Here is a 6527-nt window from a genome sequence, read left to right as displayed (position 1 = left end):
CTTACATTGTGAATAGCACCAACAGCATCCACAGCATCAGTAACCGTCGAAGCAGTGCACTGGTTTCAGCCACTGGATCTATAACTGTGTCGTTGCTTATAGACATGAGGATTTCCTTCTCTGTGCACATTAACATGAATTAGGTAGTAGGCCAGGTTTGTTGGAGTGAGACCTCATGGGGGCCGTCATTGTCATGGTCATTATCATTTTTCTGCATGAGTATTATATAGTTATGATTTACTCCTTTACTACACCCACCTCTGAGCAAACAATGCATATTGGTTCATCAAGTACTGTCATATACTGCACTTTCTTACAATATATAACTTTAATTCATATTGTTTCCTCTGTTATCCTCTCTACCTGTCCCTGTAGTCATGGCCTCCTCATTGCAAATGTCGGGCTCATCATTTTCAGCAGGAGACTGACTTATCTGCTGCTCCGAAGAAAAATTAAGAGTCATATTACTGCATAATTCAATATCAATTATACATCAATATTTGCATAATATTTGCAAAGTCTATGGATCGCCATATTTTGGGTGATATAAAAAGGCTAATATTTTAATTCAATTTAATATTTTGCTTGGGAATAGGTTGACAACGCTACAACGATATTAATCAAGACTACAACGTTAGCCGAACAGTTACGTTGCTAATCATTAGGCCTTTGTCTCTCTTTACCAGTTGCCACTTGTGTTTGTCCTCTTGAAAATAAATCGGTAAGCTTGGCACATTTGGCAGCATCCTCCTCCAATGCCTTTCTTTTTTTCAACCTGGCTTTTTCAGCCCCTCCTGCCCTCTTCCTCCCGTCCATCCTCCCTGACGCGTATCGTTGCGGTCGGGCCGGCCCAGCTATCGGTAGCCTATCTGAGAAAACTTTTTGGAAAAGACGGGCTACGGACCGAACCAACTCTATTTGGGAGGGGAGAACTTCCTTGCATGGTACAACCCATGCAGAGGCTGCGGTGTCAGAATGCGGAACGTGTGTAGCTAACTAAGGAGTCCGGGTAGGTCCGCTCCACGGAGAAGACCTACGGAGGATGAAGAAAAGTCTCTGTCTCTCCTCACCAGGAGCTGAGTTTGTCCAGTCTGTTGCACAGTGATCGGACGTCTGTCCTAAACACAACACGTAATAATGGCACGTGGTGGTTTTTCGAGAGTTAAGTTGCATTTCTAGACTATTTCTTGGCCAGAAGCAGGGACTTCCTGGAGTCTTCTTGTCTGGCAAACTCACAATGACAGTTTTATTATTATTAACACTAAAGACTTAAGAAAGTCAGTTAAAGAGCTGTGGATTAAAGGGGAATTCCACCAATTTTACACATAAAGGTCAGTTTACTAGTCATGAGAACTCATGAATCAGGTGATCTCGGGTCTACAAAACCCCATCAGGCTTGACTACCTCATCTGCCGGCTTCGTCCCTTTAATACAGACCAGCGAGGCCGATCGATCCCGCCTGGAACAGGCTGGTCTCTGCCTCGCTGCTCTGATTTAAACTGATTGGTCTTGGTTCGTGACTTTCATGGACAGGATATCTAGGCGCAGCCAGGGGGCAGAGAAGATGCGGTTCAGAAGTCTCGGGATCGCCTCTCTGCTGTTCGCGGATGATGTGGTCCTGTTTCCTTTCTTGGACCGTGACCTCCAGCATTCACTGGGGCGTTTTGCAGCCGAGTGTGAAGCAGCAGGGATGAGAGTTAGCACCTCCAAATCTGAGGCCATGGTGCTCTGCCGGAAACCGGTGGATTGCTCCCTCCAGGTGGGGACAAACTGCCTACCCCAAGTGAAGGAAGTATCTCGGGGTGTTGTTCACGAGTGAGGGTAAGGTGGAGCGGGAGATCGACAGGCGGATCGGTGCGGCTGCAGCAGTAAAACAGGCGCTGTACCGGTCCTTCTTGGTGAAGAGGGAGCTGAGCCAGAAGGCGAAGCTCTCCATTTACTCGTCGGTCTACATTCTAACCCTCACCTATGGTCACAAACTCTGGGTCGTGACCGAAAGAACGAGATCTCGGTTACAAGCGGCCGAAATGAGCTTCCTCCGTAGGGTGGCCGGGCTCAGCCTTAGAGATAGGGTAAGAAGCTCGGACATCAGGAGGAGCTTGGAGTCGAGCCGCTGCTCCTTCATGTCGAAAGGAGTCAGCTGAAGTGTTTCAGCATCTCATCAGGATGCCTCCTGGACGCCTCCCATTAGAGGTTTTCCAGGCACGTCCAACTGATAGGAGACCCTGAGGAAGACCCAGGACACGCTGGAGGGATTATATCTCCCGGCTGTCCTTGGAATGCCTCGGGATCCCCCAGAATGAGCTGGAAAATGTTGCGGTTGAGAGAGAAGCCTGGGGCGGCCTGCTGAACCCGCCGCCACCGCGACCTGACCCGGATATGCGGCTGAAAATGAATGGATGAATGGTCTTCAGTGAGATCTTCATCTTTATTGTGCAATAAATCATTGGAGTAGCCCTTTAAATGAGAATAAAATATTCTCTATATATACTGTATATAGAGGAACGCAGAAAAAATAATCCATCACTTTTGAAATAACCACCGCCACCATTTTACATAAGACTGTCCTTGGAAATAGAAAGATGAACACAAAGATGAGCAGTGACACATTTAGATCCTATGGAACTGTTCTAGCTGCAAACAGAACATCTAGCTGCTGCTGAGATGAGCGCGTGATATGATCGTTAGCCTGAAGCATGTCAGAGTAGCACATGCTTCACATACCAAAGAACCGCCTGTCACTCTGAGGTCACTCCCTGATCACAGGAATCATTCCAGGGTACGTCTGCTCTGCGGCTACTCGGCGGTCACTCAGGGAAACGGCCGGCTAAAGGTCCACAAACAACATCAATTGTAGGTACAGTTTAAAGGTCATTGTTTTAAGGTTTGCAGAGTTCACTTTTTCAAAACTCTTGTTACAGTCAGTACAGCAGAAGTCCATGTTGACTGTACTGTTGATCACTCCTCATTGCTTTGAATGGGCATTATCAATGGTTAGCACTCCCATTCCAACACTTCAAATGAGCCAAAATGCACTAATTGCAGGTTTAGGCAGTGAAACTACTTGAGTTTTAGAAAAGATTGTGGTTTGAGTTCAAATGACTATGCTTATTACATAACCTACGCAGCCTGGCGTTGGGATAGCTGTGTACAAGAATGTTGAAGGAATCATATTTAGAGCTTTGTATTGGAATTCAATTCATTTCTGTCATATACTGTAATAAAGAAGGCTTGTTTAGGAATCTCTGTTTAGGGCGACTGTAGCTCATTGGTAGAGCGGGTCATCCATCAATCAGTAGGTTGGTGGTTCGATCCCCGGCTCCGCTAGTCCACGGCTCTTCCATGGTGTGAATGTGTAGTTAGATGGATTGTGGCACCTTGCATAGTATGAGTCATCAGTGTATGAATGGGTGAATAGTCTATGATTGGTTTATGCTTACTGAGGAGTTGTGAGGGCCACAGCAACTTTATTCAGTGCCTCGCCAAAACCATTCAGTCTAATTCTAGTTAGTCTTGATCTAGTTGGCAGTTATGATCGGCCAGCTAGTGAAGACATGACATGTATCACTACTATGAACATGTATGTTGTCAGGGACTTCTTGGATGATTAGTCCTCTGGTCTAGCCAACTCACATAGTCCTGAGTTAAGAAGATATCACCGTGAGGACAAACTAAATGCAAATCTCTCATACAACAGTTACTACCTTCATGAGTTATAATGACTTTTAACTGCAAACAGTTCAAAATGCATTGCAGTGCCTGATATGGGTTTGCCTTGGTGGAGAATGAAGTTCTTCAGATGGTTTAACAGACTGTGGTTCTGGATGCTCCGTTCTATTCTGGAAGGATTCTGAAATGGTGCGTGAAGCCAGAGCCTCCCTTCAACTGACCGGCTCACTGACAAGTAGACACTCAGCAAAAACCACACAGAGGTCTACAATTACTATACTGGGGGAGGAGGAACAGAGAGAGGGAGAGAGAGAAAGAGTGTGAGAGAGAGAGGGAGAGAACTAATTTCCATATATCAATATGACAGTAATCATAGGTAGTAATGATCCCTGATTGAAGGTTATTATCCTCATGTTGCATAAGTGACTTATTGCATCATGGTGTCGATGCTGAAGAAAGGAAACGGTTGCATACAGACGCATGAAGCTGAACGTATGAGTCGCTGCATGCAAGAAGCTTCAGCAGAGGCAGAGGAAGAAGTAAGGGACAAAGTAGGGATACATAAAGCAGACATCTGGTCCCGGTCCTCGTGCGGTGAGGCCTGCTGACATCTTCACCACGGTAACTCCAGAAAGATGAAGCCTCAACCACAGATAATGGCAGACAGCTGTTGAACGGCCATTTTGAAAAAGCCTTTTTCCCGTGTTGGGGATGCTAACCCAAACAGCAGCTGTGGAGCTGTATGCTACTTTTCAAGGGAAGCAGTTCAGTAGCAGACAGAAAGCACCGATAACACCAATGAAGGGCATATCCACCCTAAGTACCAAAGACTGTAAAGTAGTACATCTTAGTGTTAGTGTTCCATGAGGTGGACATGTATCATAGAGCTGCTTTCTGAATGTGAGTATTACTGAACTCTGTTGTTGAAGTATAATGAGTTAATAAGAGTTCAGCTCATCTTAACTTGTCGGCTGGGCGCCATTGAAGTGGGGCAATAACAGAATTCATCTCATTATTGTTTAAAGTTCTGTCAGTTGTTTTGTCTTTCTGTCCCTCACCTCTCAAGGCACCAAGACCAGGTCTGACCCCCGAGACTATGGGGAACAAACACAGGACTTTCACCAAGGAGACCGCGTTGTGTGAGAGCAAGTCATTTTCTGATATAAAATGTACTTAAGTATTGAAAGTAAAAGTACAAGTAGAAGCTGTTAATAAAAAGCAAAGGGTCTGAGTGCTGTGGCTCCATGACCAAGGAAAGGAGTGTGTTGAACATAACTGTGTTGCTGTGATCATCCAGGAGCAACAAGGTTTCTCCAAGGGTGTTCAGTATATTATACCTTTTACATTATTCAAATAGACCTTGTGGTTGAGGAGATAATTTTCGCCACAAAATGGCTGGAGTAGAAAAGGTTTTACAGTGAGTAGATTAAAGTGGGCTCTCGTTGGCTCAAGACTCTTGACGTGGAGGGTTTCCATTCTGCTGACTCACTAATCCTGCTACTGACTTATTGCTCCAACAGCAGGAGGGAGCTTCCAATCAGGATAAGTGTATGGACTGTAAGCCATGAGCGGGCACAAGGACACAGTGTAAGCTTTGGTCAAATCATTGCTTACCTAGAATTTATATTTATTTGCTGAAGATAATGATTGACTTGGATGAAACAACCAGATGTTTCATGTAGTTGAGAAGGCAGTTTGGTTGGTATCATACTTATCATTACAGCATAGAGGTGACTCCTGAGTTAGAGAAGGACTGACACTGAACCTCTTGGTATAAAGTGGAATGGGATTAGTCTGCAGGTCTGAGCATATGCCACTTGGTGGGGGGTTGGGCCGTGAGCTTCAGTATCTACGGGTCTGGGACTTGGTGGATAGGTCATCAGGGAGTATCAGCCGCTTACATTATTGGCATTCCAACAGAAAAGCTCTTTGAATAAGTATACAGAGAATGCATGTGACAGAAGAGAACATAAAGCAGAGCTTCAGGAACTCCTTCAGCTATGACTCCAGCGGGTCCTCTGGCATGGAAACACACAGATGTGGCGTTGGAAGCTCTATTGGGAGGCGGAGAGCTCCAGACCCGTAAGCAGCGTCTAGACCACGTCTCTGGAGAACCAGACCCTATTGCTGAGGAGGGACACAAGAACCAGGACTGCTGCACTTTCTATTTCTATTTCATTCAGAAAATACAAAATATCATCAGACTTTAACTCTTGCTATTCTTACACAAAAACCTTTGTCGGATAAGAAGGATAAAGCTACTCTGAGGCATGGCCTTCCACTACATCCTCCAGCATCTGGATTCATCAGGAACCTACGCCAGGATCCTGTTTGTGGACTTCAGCTCTGCCTTCAACACCATCATCCTGTCTCTGCTGCAGGACAAGCTCTCCCAGCTGCACGTGCCTGACTCCACCTGCAGGTGGATCACAGACTTCCTGTCTGACAGGAAGCAGCACGTGAAGCTGGGGAAACACGTCTCAGGCTCTCGGACCATCAGCACCGGTTCCCGGGATGGGGGCCTCCAGTCTGGCAGGGTCTCGTGTATGAGCAGACTACTGGTGGAGTATCACAGTCTAGTGATGGAGGTTAAGCAGGACGTGTTGGGTACCAGAGAGCAGCCATGTGGTGCTCAGGGAGGCTTTAACGCTCCTGTGTGACTGATCATCACCGATTCCAAAGGATACAGTGGTAAACAACACAAGCTCCTTGTGGCTAATAACATGTTTGTATTTCCAGAGTGCACAGTTTGAGTTACCTGCCATCATGACCTAAAACATTCATGTTGCAGGATGATCTTGTCAGAGCGTAATGTCTTGACCCAACGTTGACTGACACGTCTTCATGGTTGCAGGAGC

Source organism: Taurulus bubalis, assembly GCF_910589615.1.
Source record: "Taurulus bubalis genome assembly, chromosome: 17".
NCBI classification, from domain to species: Eukaryota; Metazoa; Chordata; class Actinopteri; order Perciformes; family Cottidae; genus Taurulus; species Taurulus bubalis.
This window is presented reverse-complemented; position numbering follows the sequence as displayed.